The sequence below is a fragment of the Odocoileus virginianus genome, chromosome 1 (genome assembly GCF_023699985.2).
Source record: "Odocoileus virginianus isolate 20LAN1187 ecotype Illinois chromosome 1, Ovbor_1.2, whole genome shotgun sequence".
In the NCBI taxonomy this organism is placed as follows: domain Eukaryota; kingdom Metazoa; phylum Chordata; class Mammalia; order Artiodactyla; family Cervidae; genus Odocoileus; species Odocoileus virginianus.
The window spans coordinates 2,560,451-2,581,382 of record NC_069674.1 but is presented as its reverse complement, the minus strand read 5'-3'; positions in this window follow the sequence as shown (position 1 = coordinate 2,581,382).

The following is a 20,932-nucleotide window of genomic DNA, read 5'->3' as shown; positions in this document are numbered from 1 at the left end:
ATGCTATTTTCAAATAAGGTCCTGTTCACAGGTTCATGAATGGACGTGACTCTGGGGGGACACTCTTCAGCCCAGTCCAGCCAGTATTCCACAAGTAACCTGGATTCTCTTAAACCATCTCCCAGTAAAGCCCCTGCAACGGACTCCATTTTTCCCACCATGGAAGGGTCAGGAGACTGAGCCATGGAGCTCTCCCTGGCGGTGAACACGAGGTGGGTCTGGGTGAGCCCTCGTCCTCCAGTCACTGGTCCTCAGCTTCCTCTGCTGGTCTGTGGCATCCGTGACATAGCCCCCCGACTTCAGCATCCGTCTGACCCAGCGAGACGCTGTCCGTCCCATAGAACAATCCATGCAGAGGCGCTTTGTCTCCCGTGGGCGCCACACATGCTGCTGTTGTCACCTGGTCATGTCTGACTCTCTGCGACCCCGTAGACCGTGGGCTCCTCTGTCCATGGGATTCTCCAGGCAAGAATACTGGAGTGAGTTTCCACCCCCTTCTCCAGGGTGTAGCACGCAGTTATCCTGTTGAGAGTGTTCCTTTCCCCTCTCGGCCTCGGTCTCCTCCTCTGAGACCTGGAGGGAAGGAAGCAGAGAAGCCACCTGCGGGCTCTTGGGATGTCCCCCCGAGCCGCCCCGGGAGGCCTTGAGAATGGTACCTGGAGCGAGGGGGTGACATGCAGGGCCCTGATGGAGACATCGAGGGTGTCCTGCAAGGGGCCCTGCGGTATTGGATCCCACTGAGCACCCCGCAGGTGCTGAGTCTCGCTGGGTGCCCAGGACCCCTGTTAACACGGAGCTGATATCACGGCTGATGTTTCTACCGTCTTGCCAACTCATGGGGGAGTGAGTCTAGTCCACTGCCGTGGATCCACGGAGTCAGGATTGAGCCTCTCAAACTGGAAGCATCACTGTTGACGCGGCTGCAGAATGCCAGCACTGGGAACAGGAAAGGAGGGACGCATTGCTGTCCTGTGACAAACCCAGCACCCTGTGTTCTAGACTTTGCTTCCAGCAGAGAACAGACGCTTGTTTGATGGGAACACTTGCGGAAGCTTTAGATGGAGGCCCCTCATCCTGCACTTTCTCGGAGGACCGGCTGTGCATGATGAAGACATGAAGGCAGGCGGAGGGCCCTCCCTGGGCACGGCTCACCCGGGTCCCACCCTCTGACCACCCCGGGGCCTGCCAAACCCTGAGCCCAGCCATCTGTCTATCTCAGCGCGAACCTTCCTGGGAGCTCTCTGCGGTCCTGTCCCGCAGCCCCGGGAGCACAGTCCTGTTCCTGGGAAGGCATCCGTGAGGCCCGGAGGGCATAGCTGACCCTCCCAAAGCCAACTGCAGAGCTGAGGTTTCCGGCCCAGCAACGATCGCGTTTTTAAAGCAGGTCCCGGGCAGGCAGAGGCACGGCTGCTCCCAAGAAGGGAGCCCTGGCGGTGGATGCCTGGCACCGGGGCACAGGACGAGTGTGGGAGGATCATGGGGCGATGGCTCCCCAAACATTCTGCACACCTGGCATCTCCCAGCCTCCCGGTGGGCAGGTCGGGGACAGTGGAGTAGTTCTGGCCAATGGTCCTGGGGCAAAGTGACCCACTTGGACTTCAGGTCCAAGGCTCATGAGTCATGAGATTCCCCATCCTTCCTTTTCCATCTCTGCAGCTCTCGATGCCTCAGGTTAGACATGACCTCATGGGGCGGCGAGCCCACATCCAACCTGGACCCCTAAATGACCATGGATCACAGCCCGCCAACTCACTTTGGACCCAGAGAGTTAGGCCAACAGGACAGTAAGACATGCAGCTGATTTGTCGGAGCTGCACAGGCCAGCGACCAAACAGAAACCCCATGAGTCCTATCTGTGACGGCGGCCCGTCCTTCCTGACTCTGGGGCCGGCCAGTCCTGAGAACAGGGACGGTCTCCCTGCCCGTGACCCTTTACCTCTTGTTCCTCATCCTTTTCCACTTCTCCCTCTGAGGGCATCGACCCAGAATGAGGAGGAAGATTCAAGGGCAAACATTGACAGCCCCTGGGATGCTAAAGGATGCATGTCCATTGTTTTAACTGTTTAACATCTACCGTGTGGGCTTCCCTGGGGGCTCAGCTGGTGAAGAATCTGCCTGCGATGCAGGAGACCTGGGTTCGATCCCTGGGTTGGGAAGATCCCCTGGGGGATCTGAAAGGGCAGGAGGGCCCACGTGGACATCTAGTTGCAGAGCTGAGAAGGCAAAGCTAAGAATGAGGTTAAAGATATTGTGATTAATGTCTTTGGCACAGAGGCTTATCTGCTGCTAGGTTCAAAGCTGCTGAGCCGTGCCACATGCCCTGTCATCGGACGTTCTCACCTATAACAGCATTTGAATGTACTGACATTGGCACTATTCTTACACTCTTTGTACAGTAAATATTCAAGGCTAACGTCAATATTGCTATTCCCAACACTCTTTGTGATCACTCTGGGTCACACTGTCCAACTCAAGTAAATTTACATTTTCGTGTCTACTATCTCAGGAAGAGAAAACTATCTGCTTGAGTGAGCTTTTATGAGCCCTCCACTCCAAAATATAAAGTGTTTGCACACTACTGAACATGGAAAGCAACGCGAGTCTTTTCCTTCTTGTTTCTCAGAGGGCATCCATTGACCTACATGTGCAGTTTCGTGTTATTTGCTAGTGCAGAGCTAGAAGCGTGCTACAGATACAGGATGCCATGTACAGTTGAGTAGGTTGCTCACTGCACAACGACAGCCACTGAGATGGTTGGGTTAAAACTCAACCTGTATTCTGTTTGCCAAGCTCTCTGTCCTGGCATAGAACCGCATCCGCCTCAAGAAAGGGGCGCCTTTTTCTAAATTGCAAAAAGGTGCCACCCACTCATCAAGGCTTCTACTCAGTGGGGGAGCCTTTCTCTAATCTGCACAGAGGGCAGTGGCAGCCCTGGTAGAAAAGTCAAGAAGATCTCAGGAAAAGAAGAGGTGAAGGAAACATAATCTCTGCAGGTCAATACAGGGGTGCCAGCACCTTACGTTTATCTCAACATAAACGAGGCAAGACTCAGAAACAAAACTTGTAGCAACAGAAAGCCTTGCCTAGGTCTGTTGCTAGTTAGGACTGTTTCTCAGTAAATATTCACTTTTCCTCCCCCTCCTCCTTGCATAGAGTGCACGCCCACTGCTTCGATGTTGAGCTTTGGATGTGAAATGCTTGCAGAGTGCTGGCTTACTTCAGCACTCTGAATCTCCAGGTGGCCTGGACTCCAGATGGCCCTGTGTGATGCAGCCCTGGACCCGCCCATGCACAGCCGCACCGCTGAGCGCATCCTGGGGCAGCTGAACTGCTGCTGACTCATGGGTTGAGGAGCAGGATATACGCTTTCTCCTGGGAACCGCTGAGTCCTGCAGAGTTCTGGGGTGCTGTGTGTACTGCATAGAAAATAGCCCGTGAAAACGACCCCTTTCAAGTTCCTTCCTTGACCACATCTGAGATTTGGGGACCATTTCTGGAGGGTTTTCACTGATCTCCCTGCTCTGGTGTTTATTTTATATTCCATGTAAGGCACGTGCCTGAGCCCTACTTAAATTCTTGGCCCTTGGTAATGTTTACATCAATCCTTCCAGCATCAGTCCTTCTCCAGCATCAGTCCTCCTAGCATCATTGGAAGGACTGATGCTGAAGTTGAAGCTCCAATCTTTGACCACCTGATGCAAAGAGCTGACTCATTTGAAAAGACCCTGATGCTGGGAAAGATTGAGGGCAGGAGGAGAAGGGGACGACAGAGGATGAGATGGTTGGATGGCATCACCGACTCAACGGACATGAGATTGAGTAAACTCTGGGAGTTGGTGATGGACAGGGAAGCCTGGCGTGCTGCAGTCCATGGGGTCACAAAGAGTCAGACACAAATGAGCAACTGAACTGAACTAAGTGTTTCCATTCTGTCAGAGTTGCCAGGCATCTCACCATCCCTCACCCACTACAAAATTCGTTTGTGCTGTTTAGCACATTCTCTGTGGGCTGGCTAAAGCCGACGCGGTCTCTGAGAACATCTGTCAAGATGCGACCCCCACAGTCACCGTGGTGACTCCCATGTCCTAGGGCTGAGCCCAGGCAGGGGAACCCGCCCTGTGAAACCCTTTTGTGTTCTAGGCGGCGACAGTTTGTTGTGACCCATGGTGTCTGTCTCAGCCTCAGCTGAGCTCTGCGGATGGTGCTCCCTAAGATGGGAGCCGATGGATCCCCCAAGTCGTGCCTGCTTTAGAGCATCTGCATGCCCTCTCTGCAATGTGGGCCCTTCCAAAGGGTCAGATGGGCTCCAGAGCCCCCAGGGGTCATCTGGGGTCACTGTGATGGCTGCCCCACAGCCCAGCCACTCCCCAGCCTCATGCTATGTGGACTCCGGAGCTGCAAGACACTCACCTGGCTCAGCACTGCTGCCTGGGGAGCCCCACCCGTGAAGGCCTTCAAGGACGGCTGGGTTTTCCACTTCCTAATTCAAGCCTAATTCAAGCCTCTCTCCAATACAAGAATACTGTCTCTTGGAAAACTTAAAAATATCCTAGAGGCAGAGGAAATACCAGAGTTTTCACTGGGGGCCTGATAGCCTTCTATCTGGTGTGTGAGCTGGGCGGTGGGCAGGGGTGGGCACAGGCATCTTGAGGGGTGAGCGGAGAAGCGTCCTGCATCCCACACATGTGGAGGGCTGACGCAGGTGTGCACGTGTGAGGCTGTGTATACCCACATTGGTATGGTGTGTGTGCAAGCTTGTGAGTGAGATGCACACCCATGTGGGAAGTCTCGTGTATGTGCACACCTGCATGCAGCCCATGTGATGTGTGTGTGTGCACGTGTGGACCTGTGTGTGCCCGCCCACGTGTGGATGCAGGTGCTTGTGGGTGCACACCCACTGGTGCACACTCACACGTATACCTGATTGTGTGTGTGTGTTATGTGAGTCGTGTGTACGTGGGGGGCAGCTTCTGTCTGTTACTGTGTTTGATGCCAAATGCTAATTGCTTGCAGACCTGAAATCAAGCCGTGATGGAGTGAATTGGAGGTCGGAGTCTTTTTCTGCTGGCTTTGGGGGACTGACTGGGCATCTGCTCAGAGCATTTGAGGTTAGAGCCTCGCTGTCAGCAGGATGTGGGGAGCGTCCTCCTTCCAGGACTCAAATCAGGGCCAGATCATCATCAGAGGCATGGCTGGGGCTGGGGGTGTCAGGCCTGAGGACAGGAACTAGGCATCAAGGCAGAACGGGTCACGGGGGCACCCGGGACCCTCTGATCAGTCTGGTACCCCGCCGTGGGCCTGGGAAGAGAATCTAGACTCTGCAGGAGGATAAGCAGTCCTTCTCCCAGCTCTGGGCCTCCAATCTGGGAGAGAAGAAACCAAATCAGGATACGATTCCAAAGACTATCACTTTTTTTTCCCCCTCTCCTATGCAAATTCTGACTGTCCTTGTTGGTCTAGCTGATTCTCACGAGCAACAGGAGGCCTTTTAAACATCCAAATGTGAGGGCCGTAGCATGATGGTCACTGTCATTTACTACTTATTCACTGAGATAGTCCACAAGGGGAAAATTAGATGATGAATGAAGTAAGGTTTTTAAATGCACTGACCACAACAGCATCTCAGATATTGTTATAAACATAAGACCCTCATTCATCTAGCCTGGCAGTTCAATTCAGTCACTCAGTTGTGTCCAACTTTGTGACCCCATGGACTGCAGCACGCCAGGCCTCCCTGTCCATCATCAACTCCCAGAGCTTGCTCAAACTCATGTCCATCAAGTCAGTGATGCCATCCAATCATCTCATCCTCTGTGGTCCCCTTCTCCCCCTGCCATCCATCTTTCCCAGCATCAGAGTTTTTTCTAATTAGTCAGCTATTTGCATCAGGTGGCCAAAGTATTGGAGCTTCAGCTCTAGCATCAGTCCTTCCAATGAATATTCAAGGTTGATTTCATTTAGGATTGACTGGTTGGATCTCCTTGCTATTCAAGGGACTCTCAAGAGTCTTCTCCAACACTACAGTTCAAAAGCATCAGTTCTTCAGCTCTCAGTTTTCTTGATGGTCCAACTCTCACATCTGTACATGACTACTGGAAAAACCAAACCTTTGTCAGCAAAGTAATATCTCTACTTTTCAATATGCTGTCTAGGTTTGTTATAGTTTTTCTTCCAAGGAGCAAGTGTCTTTTAATTTCATGGCTGCAGTCACCATCTGCAATGATTTTGGAGCCCAAGAAAAGAAAGTCTATCATTGTTTCCATTGTTTCCCCACCTATTTGCCATGAAGTCATTAAAAGGGGTGCCATGATCTTAATTTTTTGAACAGCCATTCAGCACTATTTAATATAAAATGGATTTATAGCTGTGTCATGATGCTTTCAGTCACAAGCCCCAAAGTCCAGCAGTAAGATGGCTTCAGGTGAGGCTTGACCAAGGCTCACCAACGTCACCAGGGCTGGCTTTCTTGATCTCTCCCTCTGACTTCCAAGTTGCTGGCTTCATCCTAATGCTTCCTTTCTGCATGGATACAATTTGACTTCTGGCCAAAATGGGAGTCTCAAGCTTCCTGGTTCACACCCAGAAGACTCCCACCCCTGGGTCCCATGCTTGGAGAGAGGGAAGGTCCTTCCCAGAGGCTCCCAGTGAACATATCTTGATGCCTCACTGGCTCACATCGGGTTCTGTGCTTTTCCTGAGCCAATGACCACGTGACGTGGTGACTGACCTGCCCAATCAGAGCCCTCCCTGGAGCTGGGGGCGGGTCAGCCCCTTCCAGGAGGCATCCACGGATAACCTGGGTCCTGGGTGGAAGGAAGTGTGTGGGCAGCAGATGCGGGAGGGGCCCACTGGGGTGCTGCAGGCAGGCCACCGTTCCGACCCTTCCAAGTCCTTTTGCCCCCTCCACCCTCTCCACCACAGACCTGGCTCAGACGGGCCAGGTCTGCCAAATTAGAGCTTGCCAGCTGTTCCTCTTGGGACATGCTCGTATCCAGATAGGGGCTTCCCAGCTGGTGCGAGTGGCCAAAGAGCCAACTTGCCAATGCAGGAGATGTAAGAGACATGGGTTCGATCCCTGGGTCGGGAAGATCCCCTGGAGAAGGAAATGGCAACCCACTCCAGTATTCTTGCCTGGAAAATCCCATGGACAGAGGGATATCCCTGGTGGGATACAGTCTGTGGGGTCATAAAGAGTCAGACACGACTGAAGCAACTTAGCACAGTGTCCAGATAACTCCTCCAGGGTTTCTGGTCTCCACCTGGCCACCCCCCCCCCCCACCATGTCCATCGTGAGCCCCACCTGAGGTCAGGACCCCGCACACACACTTTTCACTGAAATGCATGACACCTCCTGCTACTAGACATGTTGAGTTGTGCTCTGGGCTCCGTTCACTCAACTCTGCTGGCCTGACGGTGACTTTCAGGTCTCCTGTATCCCCTGCTCCAGCCACCAGCTCCTCCTTGAGCTGCGACCCAGGGGGTCACTTGCCTTGTTGCGGGTCCCTGGCGGTGCCCTTCTCCTCACAGGGGAGCACGGCCCCTTTGCCATCTGGATCCCCGGTCACCAGGGCCAACAGCGTACTCTGGGCACAGGTGTGAAGGACCCCAGTCCACCTGTGACAGCCAGCCACCCAGAGCCACTCCGCCATGACCCCTGGGGTCTCCTCGACTCAGGAAGCCAGTGGCTCCTTAGCTGTCCCTGCGGCCAGCTGTCCCTTTCCCAAAACACAGCTGGGCTTCCTCCAACATCCCCTCGTGCCCTGGGGCTGGCGCTTTCCCCACGGGCTGCTCTGCCTCCTGGCAAGCCCCCTCCCTGCCCACTCCGTCACAGCCCCCCCTCCCCCCCGCTGGGTTGTCTGTCTTCTAAGCTCACAATTACTCTGGGAAGTTCAGGGACTCCCCAGAACCCTGACCTGACCGGTGGCCCCCAGCCCCACCAGGGCCCCACTCCCGTCTCTCCGAGAGGCCTTCCAGGGCTGCTCTCTGCTCCAGGCCTGTCAGGTGGAGCCCTGGATGGGGGTCAAGGAGGGGTCTTCTGATGCCATTCGTCACAAACCAGGTGCTGCGACCCAGAGACCCTGCTCCTGGGGTCCCAGGCCTGTCGGGGGGGAGCGCGCTGCTCTGCGGGTCCCTGTCACCGAGGCCCCGGGCAGGCCCGGGAGCTTTCACCCGTTCAGCAGAGGGTGCTGGGTGACCTCTGCAAATTAATTTCTTGGCTGCGGCTGTGAATTCCCAGGGGGTGTGTTCACACATCAGAGAACTTGGAGCACGGTTGCCTGTAATCTGACAGGCTGAACGGGGGCCGGGGCTGACCGGGAGACCTGGGTAACGGGAGGTCTCGCTCCTGGGGGGACGGCATGGTCCTCTCCCCCGCCAGGCGGGCTCTGCGGAGGCCGCGGGCAGGGCCTGGCTTTGGATCTCAGCCTCTTCACTGCCCAGTGTGGGAGCTGGCGGGCTTCGGTCTGTGCCTCAGTTTCCCCATTGACGGTGCTCTCTTCATCTGTTCTGGGATGGCCGGCTGCAGGCCCAGGCCAGATGCCCTGCTTGCCTCCCGTGCCTGGAACGTCTGCCCCGAGAGCCAGTCCGGGCCTGCCTGTCCCCTGACCGAGGGCCAGCGGTCAGAGCCTGGTCGTGCCCACATGGCTCTTCACGCCGGCTCGAAGGAACTCACACCCCACCTCCTCCTTTCCAGCCCGACCCATCCCTCTCATCTGGGTCAGTGATTCCCGGCCTTTTCAGGCAAAAAGTTCTCTTTTTAACATCTGAAGATTAGATCCGCAGCCTAATGGTTGTTACCGTTGTAGTGCTTTCTGAGAAAAGGTAGACAGAAAAAAAAACAACTTCCAGCTCCATGGGCTTTTTTTAAAAACAATTTTATGTTGATTCATATTTGGTCATCCTAGGCCTTCACTGCCGTGCAAGCTTCTCTCTAGCTGCCGTGTGCGGGCCTCTCATCATGGGGGCGTCTCTTGGCACAGAGCTCAGGCTCCAGGGCGCGTGGGCTTCGGGGGTCGTGGCTTCAGGGTTCTAGAGCTACACTCAGCAGTCGTGGCTCACGGGCTTAGTTGCTCCAAGGCATGTGGGGTCTTCCCGGACTCCCGGACCAGGGCAAGCAGATTCTTCACCACCAAGCCACCAAGGAAGCCCTCCATGGGGCTTTTAAATGACATTTTATCAACCACGTCAGCACCTGCATGCATCTGAGGCATAATTTATGTATGTGTACACATGTATCTGCTGAAAAATACATCCATCACGTGTATACACTCCCAGCAGCGTATCTACCTCTGTGAGGACAGAGCGTTACAACAAGCAGCCCCCAAGCGCAGGGCATTCTGCACAGGACGCGGAAGGCACTTCTCTGGACACCCTTCTGCCGCCAGCAGGGCCCAGATCCCCAGGCAGCTCTGTCCCCAGGGGCCGTGCGGAGACCCAGGCTGCTTCCCAGCACGGTCCAGGAGGGCTTCCCATGCTGGCCGACGTGGAAGCCACTCGCCCACGTGCCTGGCTGGCCTCTGAAATGTGACCAGGGCAGCGGAGGGTCTGAATGTTAATTTTATTTAATTGTAATTAATTTAAGGGAACTGTTTGCAGAGCTCTTGGCCACACTGGGCAGTACCCTCTGTGCTGGGCACTGCCCTCGCCAGGGGCCTCCCCGCCGTCTGACTGGTCCAGACTGCACGTGGCCTCCCAGTGTAGACGATGCCAGAGGTGGCAGGACAGCCTGGAGGAGGCGGCCCGGGGGTTCCAGCTCACAGTCCCTTAGAGGATTCCCTCTCACAGGAGCTTGGGGGGCTGGGGGGTAGCCGCTTGCTGGGGTCAGAGGTGGGGCTGTGAAGGGAGGAGGAATTCCGGGGGACGGTTGTGGGGCTCCGCTGCGCTACTAGCGCCAGATCCTTAGTATGCATGCTGTCTGTAGAACTAACCGGTGAAGGACGGGTTGGAGGCCCCTTGCAGTCACGCCATCCCCCAGGGGTGGCCCGCCGAGCTGGCCCAGCCCCCAGCTCAGGTCCCTCCCCGCCCACACAACGCTGCCAGCCCAAGCTCTGAGCTGGGCTGGGGTCCCTGCCTGTGGCCTGTCTGCGACCCCCGCAGCTGGGCTCCCGACCCCCGGGCTCCAGCTGCCGTGGCCACTGCGGCCCCAAGTCACACTCTGCCCAGTAGCGCGGCATTCCCGTCTGCTGGTGCTTCCATCGTCGGCGGGGCTCTGATGATTCTGGCCTCACTCCACCTCCCCGGCATCCCTGCGGGGGACACTGAGGAGGGGTACAGCCCCACCCCAGCCCCGGCCTGATGTGCCAGCCCTGGGCAGGACGGGGAGGGCCGCTGGACAGACAGACAACCCCTGCGGGGCCAGAACGCGCAGGCATGCGTTCCTGCGATGGAAGCTGCCTGGGACTCGGGTGTCCAGCCCCAGCCCACGCGCCCCTGTCCCTTTGTCTGTGTTTCTGTCCTGCCCCCGGCGACCGCCCCACTGCCAGGATCCTGGGCAGGGAAGCCGTGTGAGAACTCGTGCGTGTGGAAGTGGGGTCAGAGACGCCGGGGGCGGGGAAGGCGGGCGTGCCCAGGCAGTCAGAACCACCTGCCAGGCCAAGAGGTTGGCCGCAGAAAGCAACGCTGAAGGTGGTGGCAGGGCCTGATGGCGGGGGCAGCATCAGGGACGGTGGTGAGAGGCCCCTGGAGCAGATAAAGGGTGGGCTGCAGAGGGGTGGCCTCCAAGGGGCCAGGAGAGAAGACATGAGGCCTGCACCCGGGTGTTGGGGGGTGAATGCCAAGAAAGGAGCCCAAGAGGCAGCGGGGTCAGCGGGCACAGTGGTGCTGGGGGCAGCCTGGCTCCCGTTCGGGCCTTTATCTCTCCACCGCCCCAGGACCCGAAGTGTCGTCCCTGGAGCGGGCAGAGGGGCCCCACACAGCAGCCCTCCCCTTGCCCCACCCGGCACAGGCCAGGAGGACCAAGGTTCCAGGCGGGCGTCCCCGCAGGTCAAGGACCACGCTCTCTGGCTGAGCGTTGCTGTGTTCTCAGCCGGCCTTTCCATCCCAAGCCTGGGTCAGCGCCAAGTCCCTGGGAAGGAGGGATGCTTCCAAACAGGAAACATGAGCTCAGGACCTTCCCCCCCAGCTGCTCCCCCGGGGTCCTTTCCTGCCTCCCTCCCCCAACTCCCACTCCAGGGATGGTCCTGAGCGGCGCTGACCAGGACTTCATGGTTCAGAAGCCACCAGAAGGCAAAGGGCGAAGGGGCCGCTAGCGGGCCCCACCCCCGGCACGCCTGGCTGCCCCGCTCTTGTGCGCAGTGGGAGGGGCTGGCCCGCGGAGGGACGGGGGCGCACCCCGAAGAGAGACGAGAAGGGCAGCTGCTCCTTTTACATTTCTAATCAGTATCCGGAGCCAGGACGCGCCCTGCCCCAGCCGCGAGGCAGGGCGGGGACCGGAGGCTACAGGGGGCTCACAAGTCAGGAGGCTGATGTCCCGGAAGGGGGACTGTCAGGAGTGTTTGCGGGAAGGGCAGCCGGGGCCCTGGGCCAGGCCTGAAGCTGCCGCATCAGGACCACTCCGTGACTTGAAGGAGGTATTTCCAGTTGCCTGCTAATTTTTTTTTTTTTAGCAACACTAGAGGGTGGCACTGGGGGTAAAGTGCCTGTCTGCCAATGCGGGAGACATAAAAGATGCGGGTTTGAATCCTGGCTTGGGAAGATCCCCTAGAGAAAGTAATGGCTACCCGCTCCAGTGTTCTTGCCTGGAGAATCCCATGGACAGAGGAGCCTGGCAGGCTACAGTCCATGGGGTCGCAAAGAGTCAGACACGACCTAATTGACTCAGTACACAAAGAGCAAAGAGTTGTTTCTCCACTGGCAGGCCCCAGAGCCCAGCACGCCCGGAGGAGGGCCACCTAAGCACCTGGACTCAGGGCTGGGTGTCCAGAACCTTCTCCACCCGCCCCCCCACCCCCGGAGTCCGGCCGCTCCTTCTGGCTCCTCCTCTAACAAGGAGGGGAAGTCTTGGCCGAGGGGCTGATCCGAGGCATCGCTTTCCGGTCCCTTCCAACGTTGCCATGGTGGGCCTCAGGCATCCACGCGCTTGCAGGAAACAGGGCTGTGGCCTCGATGTGGCAGGAGGGAACGCGCTGACATGGAAGACGGAAATTTTTTTTAATGTGCAAACAGTCTGGGGAACCCACAGCAACAAAGGGAAAAAAGAGGAGACAACCCAGCTAAGCCTGGAAGGGCCGAGGGGGCTGAGAGCGGGCGCGGGGAGAGGAGTGGGCCGATTAGCATCTGAGCTGGGGGCGAGGGCCGGGCGGGGGAGGCCTTGCTAGGCCTAGGGGCTCCCGGGACGCGGGGGTGGGCCCTGGAGGGAGGACGGGTCGCCCGATGTGGGGACGTGGGGACAGAAACACGGCCGAGACGAGCAGACCCGACAGGTCAGGTTGAGGGCCGCAAACCGCCGCGATGACAAATACTTCCGTGCGTGACCCTGGGCGGAGGCGTCGCGAAATTCACAGAACCGCGGGGCGGAGCCACCGTCCAGCCGGGCCTTTGCGCCCAGGGAGGACGGAAGAAGATCTCGGAGGCCGAGGTCTGCTGGGTCCGACCCTCTGTTGCAAGCTCTCTCCCCAGCACCTGTCACCTGCCTTGTTTATCATGCGTTTCCCCAGCACCTGTTACCTGCCTCGTTTATCATGCGTTTATCTTGACTGAGATGTAATTGGCAGGTAACATTATGCTCACCTCGGGTGTACAGTGTGAAGACTCGATATTTACACACATCGCGAAAAGAGTGTGGTGTACACCTCATGACCAGAGCGAACAATCCTGCCTAGGGGAAGGCGACTGGGAGAGCAAGCCTAAGAATCCTCATCACGATGGGGAAAAACGTGGCGACAAGTGGAGGCGGGTTTACAAGATTTATGGCGAGCATTTCCCAGTATAGTCAGCCTGCTGTTCAAACACAGAGCCACACCCTAATATGGGGATCCAGACACCCCGGAGGAGCAGGAAGAATGTGGAGAGAGCCGGACGGGTCAACACTGGAGAGAAAGACCTGAGAAGCAAGAAGGGGCCGAACTTGGGCTGACAGAGGAGGATGGGGGGCAGCTGGAGGCAGGCTAGGAGCCTTCCTGGTCTGTGAAGCTTGGAGGACCCAGGGCAGGAGTTGGGCAGGAGGTGGCAGGTTGGGGGCAGTGAGTGTGGTGACAGGTGAAGCGGCAGAGATGCAAACGCCAGGGGGAGGTAGCACAGGAGAAGATGCCCCCGAGGAAGTGGCAGGTGGATGTCAGCGCCCTCCCTGAGAGCTCGCTGGGACGCTCAGAGCATCCCAGGCGATGGAGGCAAGACCATCCATCAGTCAGTAACTCTGCTGCCCTGGGAGGTGGGAACACATGACCAGAAGGGACACTCGCGGGGAAAGTTCTACAGTTGATGGATGAAAAGGGAGAACGTCCAATTGCCTGCTTTTCATTCCGATGGTCAGTTAGGTGAGGAAATCACCATGTCCTGTCCCAGTCTCTTTTTTTCCCCCTGTTTTTAGATTCGGGGCTGTGCTGGGTCTTCGTGGCTGCTGCAGCGAGTGGGAGCTACTATCCGGTTGCCGTGTGCAGGGCTGTCATTCTGGTGGCTTCTCTTGTTGCGGGGCACGGGCTCCCGTGAGTTTCAGGAGTTGCAGCTCATGGGCTCAGTGGCTGCGGCTCCCGGGCTCTGGCGCACAGACTCAGTCGCCGTGGTGTGCGTGCTTAGTTGGGCGGCATGGGGGATCGTCCCGGACCGGGGACGGACTGGCACTGGCAGGCGGAGTCTCAGCCACTGCACCACCAGAAAAGCCCCCATTCTTCCCGGTATTTATTTCTGGAAATGTATGAGGTTAGTCTATTTGAGGGGCCCACTGTCCCCCAGTGTGCTTCATTTTGTAAAGCATTCTGGCAACACAAGACCCGAAGACCTTACGGTCACATCGCCCTTTGCCACCAAAGTATAAATAAGCGGAGCTTACCATTAACTTGTTTGTAAATACTTCCGTTAAATCTGAACAGTGGTCTGGAGGATTTCTTCAAGGAGTCTCATTACTGATTTGAGTGCTCCCAAAAGAAAGCACTGGTGGTTGGCTTTTTTGAAGTGTTTCTCAGATGAAATCAATCTTCTAATCCCCCTGGATCGAACAAGTCTGTTTATGGGGTTCCGATTTGGGCTTTGTACTATCCATAAAATTTTTCCTATGAGATGAGATGGTTGGTTGGCATCACCGACTCAATGGACGTGAGTCTGAGCAAACTCCAGGAGATGGTGAAGGACAGGGAAGCCTGATGTACTGCGGTTGATGGGTTCACAAAGAGTCGGACATGACTGAGTGACTGAATGACAAAGTGCTTTTGAGACCATTTTGTACCTTTACTAATAGTAGTAAATGCAGTTGACTGATCTTTTGGGAAGCATTTCAGGATGAAGCCTGGGGTCACTTTAGGACTGGAAGATAAGGCAGGGAGAGGCTGAGCCAGACCAACTGGTCAGCACCTCTGGCAGGAGCCCCAGTGGGGCTCTAACTTGCTGTGTGGCCTTGGACCAAACAGTTAGCCCCTCCGTTCCTCATTTGTCCTCTCAAGATTGCTTATTTCTATTTCCCTTAGGGCGGGAGTTACTCACCTGGGCTCCGTGCGTTTGGATGGGAAAAACCCATCCTGTTCTCCTCATCTATCTCTAACTAAAATGGACCAGTTGGTTTCCTTATGAAATAGGCATAATGATGCCATGGCAAGGGTTGCGTCGCCTGTGACACTGTTGCAGTGTAAACCACAGACACTTCTGTATGGCGCTGCAGTTACAGATAGTAATACAGTTTCTGCTGTGTCTGCTGCTTCAAAATCGGTGCTGAGACCTCGTTAGTTAACCTATCGGTAAAGAAGCATACATCACAGGGGTATTTTATAACTATTTTAAATCTAATTGGTTTCCTAGAGGTCTTGTGTATTTCGCTTTAAGCATTTAAACATCTTGGCCTAAGGAGGGCTCCCAGGGCTCCCGTGGCATTTAAAAAAAGGTTAATAGGCTCTGCCTAGAGGGTACTGAGGGGGTTGAGTGTTGGCTACAGGTCAAGCAGCTCTTTAGGGCAAAAGAAGGGAAAGTTGACAGTGCTCCTATTGCAGTGGTGAATCAGGGAAATGACTCTGAGGGCTGAAGGGCTGACCTGGGGTGACTTTGTGACCTGCCCGTGTTCAGAGCGGCCGGTTTCTGCAGGATGGTGTCTGGGCCACTCCTCCCGGGTCTGGCTGAGCTGGCACCGGTGGGCACATCAGCCAGCAGCACCCGGCTGTGTCGGCAACCTGAACGGGATGGCATGGCCCCGCTCACCGCCCAGCCGCCACCCACCCGCCTCTCACTGGCACCATGTCCCTGCTGTGGTCCTGAGGGGAGATGTCGCCTGCGGACAAGCTGCAGGGCTGCCCCCACGGTCCTGCTCCTGCCGATCACTGGGCGGGGCTGCCCAGGGGCCCCAGACCTGCTTCTGGGTCTGACACGGGGGCCCTCCAGGGAGGCACCCTGGCCCTGCGGTAGGGACACCTGGGCCTTTGACTCTGGTCACAATGTCTCTCCAGACCCTGGTTTTCTTTCCCTTATTTCTTGGCCGCTCTGTTCGACCTGTGGGATCTCACTTCTCCTACCAGGGATCTAGCCCTTGCCTCCTACAGTGGAAGCTCAAAGTCTTGAGCCCTTGCCTCCTGCAGTGGAAGCTCAAAGTCTTAACCACTGGACCACCAAGGAGGTCCTAGACGTTGGTTGCTTCACCTTCAAGTGAAGGCGGTAACTGTGTTTCTGAACCAGGTGGTCTGAGGGTGACACCTCCAGTGCCCATGGAAGGGTCTGGAAGCATCACCGGGACTGCAGTTACCAGAGCAGTGGAGCGCTCTGGGGGCCAGATGGGGTGGGGTATGGCAGGGCTCAGCCCGACTCTGGGTGACTGGCTCCAGTCCACGGCTTGGGAACCTCGTCAGGCAGGTTCTGTTGTCTTTGGAGTGAAGATGTAGGAGTTTGCCAAGCAGGGCATGGCGCTCCTGGACGCCAGATCTCCCCAGGAGGACAGCACCGTCCTGGACTCCAAGGGCATTGTGGGTACCAGAGACTCAAGGCTCTCTAAGGCCTCCCTGGACCACGAGGAACCTGGTCCAGGCTGATGGCGACAGTGCCCGCCTCGCAAGGGCCACGCAGAGACCCTGGCGATTCACATGTGCTAATGCCAGAAATCCTGCTTCCAGAAATTCATCCACAGGAAATTTCCTTGAATATGCTAAAGACTTGGCTACCAAGTGGCTCAGTGGTAAACCATCAGCCTGCCAATGCGGGAGGCAGGAGATGCGGGTTTGGTCCCTGGGTCGGGAAGATCCCCTGGAGGAGGGCATGGCAACCCACTCCAGTATTCTTGCCTGGAGAATCCCATAGACAGAGGAGCCTGGTGGGCTACAGTCCGTGGGGTCATGAAAAGTTGGACACAACAGCACACATGCGTGCAGTTACCAAAACTCACCTCTGTCTTTTTCACAATGATAAAAATACTGAAAATAATCTAAATGACCTAACACAGGAGACTAAATGAATGTGGTGTGTGTGATACCCGAGGTCACACTTGGCAGCTGTCAGTCATGGTGTTGAAGGAGATGAGATGACAGGGAAAGGAGCTCACCGCATGTTGAGGGCAAAGGCCACTCACAAGCAGGAGGAACGATGTCTAATTCACACACGTGGCCACACACGTGTACACACATGTACACATACATATGTGAGATGAACAATTAGCTGAGTGATGAAGCTGAGAAAAGTTTTATTTTCTCATTTTTTGATCTATATTTTCCAAATACATGTATTTCTTTTTACTTATAAGAAGGAACATAGGGGATTTCTTGTGTTTTTCATTTTGTTTTGTCTGGATTTTTTTTCTTGGCCACATGGCATGAGGGATCTTAGTTCCCCCAATCAGGCATCGAACCTGCACCCCTTTCTGTGGAAGGATGGAGTCTGAACCGCCGGACCACCAGGGGATTCCCTGTCTTGTCTGGTTTTAAAAAAGGAAAGGCAAGTTAAAGAGGCAGAAATGCCCTTCTCTGCAGTTGCCCCGGGCAGGGCAGACTGAGGTGACCCTGGGTACCCCCACCTGCCCCAGCCCCGCCTGCTCTGGTCTGAACCATACTTTCTGAGCCTTCAGAGGACCGAGGACTCCCTCAGCGTGGGCCCCGTGGACCCCAGAAAGGGAGAACCAGTGCACGGCAGGACACTTAGGTGGTCTCGAATGTGGTCTCCCAGATGAGGAGAAGACTAGCAACGTGCACGCAGGGGCTCACGAGCACGGACGTGGGGCCAGCAGATAGAGCAGCAGAGCGAGGCTGGAGGTCCACCCCGCCACCCCTGGATAAGGGAGGGTTCCCGGCTGGGGGGCCGCCAGGATGCAGGCTGGTCCAGGGGCGTCATCCGACACAGAGACTCTAAGGGGATCCGAGAGCGCCCATCTCCTCCCGGACCTTCCGCTCTGTAAGAACCTAAGGTAATAAATAAAAACGAAGTGCCCTCTCCCTTACTGAAATTTACCCAAACGAGATGAAACGGCTCCACCATCGGAGCTTGCGCCTGGTTTGACACTCAAGCAGTGCCCATGGCCCCAGCACAGCCCAGGAGGTCGCAGTTCTAGGAAAGCCCGGAGGGCAGGGTTCCTAAGATGCCCAGCCCTGCCTGGCCCCGGGGGTGCAGAGTGGAGGCTCTGGGGCCAGAATGGGGCCCCACACTTCCTGCTGGTCCTCCTGCAAAACCAAGAGCCGCCTGAGGTAGGGCTGGTCTCTGTCCCTTAGCTGAGGATCGCGGAGGGCCCTACACCGAGCTGTCCCCGAGGGGGCGGGGCAAGAACACCTGCATCCTCGGCACCGCCAGCTGGGCTCCAGCTTCCTTCTCAGCGTCTCTGCGTCTTCAGCCTCAGATGCTCTCGTACCAGACCCCTTCTCTCATACCAGACCCCTTCTCTCAAGCCCACCCAAGGCCAGGGAACCTGTCTTCCGAAAGCTGTCGCTGGCCGTGTTTACCGTCGGCGTTCCCCAGCCTCCAGTCGGGACTTCACCCTCTCTGCACCCGCTGCCCCGCTCCCAGGGGCCGGTCACCCCGGAAGAGGTGGTCCTCGCGGGAGGACGACAGAGCCCAGCCCGGGTCCACCCCGGGGGGACGTCAGCGCTCACGCCGAAGACCCCGGCGCAGTCTCCCTCCGCACACGCCCCCCGTTCCCACGTCTGGTTCTGTTCCGCGGGGTGGAGGGCACTGTGCCCACGGTCAGGGACACATTTCCTTGGATGCCTCTCGGTGCCCGCTCCACCCAGGGGCCCGCTGGGCCCAGGACGATGACGGGCAGGGCAAGACCAGGCATGTGGAGAGCGGGCGGGGGGTCGGGAAGGTGCCGGCTGCCGTGCAGGGACCCCACGCGGGACGGGGCGCCAGGCGTCCGGCCGCCGTGCCGGCTGCCAAGGCCACCTGGCTCCATTTCTCAGCCAGATGAGAGCAGGGCCGTGAGCCGGGGTGGCTCCCGGGTTCAGACCAACGGGAACGGGCCGGAGAAGCTGGCGGGCGCCCCTCCACTCCCGCGGCTGTCCGTCAGCCTCACAGGCTGGCCGGCAGACGGGCCTGCTCCCCGGGGCCTCAGGTCAAGGACAGCTGGGCTCAGGGGCCGGGGCAGCTCAGGGCAAGGACGCAGGACCCCCCCCGAGGGGCCACTCCCCCGGGCCTGCTCCCCTCACCTGCCTGGGGGGCCCTGCCTGGGCCACGTGACGGCCTTGCCCGGAGCGGGGCGGGGTCTCTGCTGGACCTGACCCCAGACGCCGAGGAGAAGGAAAAGGATTTCTGAGCGAGAAGCAAATGTTCCTTTCTGAAGACTGAAGGTCTCACATCCTTAGTTCCTACGGGCAGTCATCAACTCGTCCTCGGGTTTTATAAAACACAAACGCTGCTTCTGACGCTTCTCCTCCTGCGAAAGGACCTTACACGGCAACAGGAGGAGGTGCGAGGCCGGATGAGCCTTCTGTGGTTTGACAGGGAGGAAGAACACACTTCCAGCACACAGGGCCTCAGCCCAGGCACGGCTGGACCACACCCTGGCGGTTTTCACCCTCAAAATTGGTCCAGGTTTTAGCGCCCACAAAGTATACAAAAGGCAGCTAATTTGCAGCATCTCCTATTCACCATTTGGGGGTATTGCTTAAAAAAACCTACTCAAGTGACCCTTTAATCTTAGGGCATTAATATTTAATCACAGCTTTGATTGCATATAAAGGCAGTTCACGGGTATATTTTCACCTAAAGGTCTAATAATTTAATAACACTTATTGAAGCTGCATTTGTATTAGATCTCGCTCTGTTTTAATACCATGTTGCTTTAAATGGGGTCCATTTTTAATGGGGACCAAATAGTCTATTTTTTGGTTCTCTGCTTTCTTCTACAAACCACAGGGCATGAAGGTGCTTAATCAAGGTCCTTTGATGAAGAACAAAGCCATAAAGATCATTTCTATCAGACAGTGGAGATCACCTGACTGCACTCCTCTCTCTGTGGACAACGGTCCCCCTGGGATTATCAGCACCTTTCGTCGGCTGCCATCAGATCACACAGCAGAGAAATCCCCACTGGTTCAGAGAGCAGCTTTGGGCAAACCCCTAACATGGAGTGGCAGAAGGCATTGGTAGTCTTCAGGCACCAACTTCTCTGCTCAAAAAGTTTGAGACCGGTATTAACATTTTCACTTGTCACTTACAGGATCTTTCTGACTCCCAGGCAGGCTCTTAATTAGCTGACATTGGGCTGCCAACGTTTCATTATGTAACCTGCATTCCTTAGATATTGGTTTAGCAACAATCCTGAAAGGAGAAAGAAGTCGCTAGAATCTCTGCTCTAAGGAAAGACCTGTGTGCCTCTGAGCTGCATCACAGATCAACCAAGTCTGCACTTAGGAAACTTGGTCCTACACTGTGGTTCAACAGAACACGACTCTATTCTACTCGAATGGCTTACCTGCTGTATCAGGCTTCTGCTTTGTGCTAGTATGTTTGCGGGAAGGTATACAATTTTGACCCACGGTTCCTTGAAATTTTGTTCCATAATACTAAGCCATATTATAATAAGATTCAAATACATTTTCCAGGTAACCTCGTGGCTTATTTTGCTTCCTAGTAACTTTTTTCTCTATTTTTTAAATTATGAAAGTATAATAACACACTTACAGGAGGCTTAGGAAATACAGAACAAAGTTACATATTGTTGTTCATTGTTCAGTTGCTAAGTTATGTCTGACTCTTTGCCACCCCACGGACTGAAGCACACCAGGCTTCCCAGTCCTTCACGTATAGTTCCACTATGTATGACAATTATTTAATAAATGAAGCATTTTAGCTGGAGTTTCAGTATCAAACTCTCAAAAATTAACAGAATGAATATGCAGAAAAGTAGGAGGATATGGTAGACCTGAAAAGCACCATGAACCAATTCAACATCATTAAGATTTATATAATTTTCACACAACACTAGGATACAAAGTCAAGTTCTCATAGACTGTAAACTAGGAGACACTGGAACATATCCAGGGACATAAACCATGGTGCAAAAATTCCATGGTCTCAAGGTATTGAAATCATAGTCTGTCCTCTTTTGTCACTGTACGCTTCCCACTAACCTTTTAACAGATCAAACGTGTCTCATGAACAGTTCGCTGTTGTGGGGTAGAATATTTTCTATGTGTGTCATGGTACAGGCTATCTTTTTTCTTTCTTGAAAATCAAGATGCGAGTACAGGAATGATTTTTTTTCTTTTCTTTAAGGAATTAAAGAAATTTCCGGGCACTTCTTCTCTGGGATCACCCTGGCGCAGTCAAGAGTTGTAGCTGGCTTCTCTGAGTCCTGACTTGATTCCTATCTATGTACATAGGTTT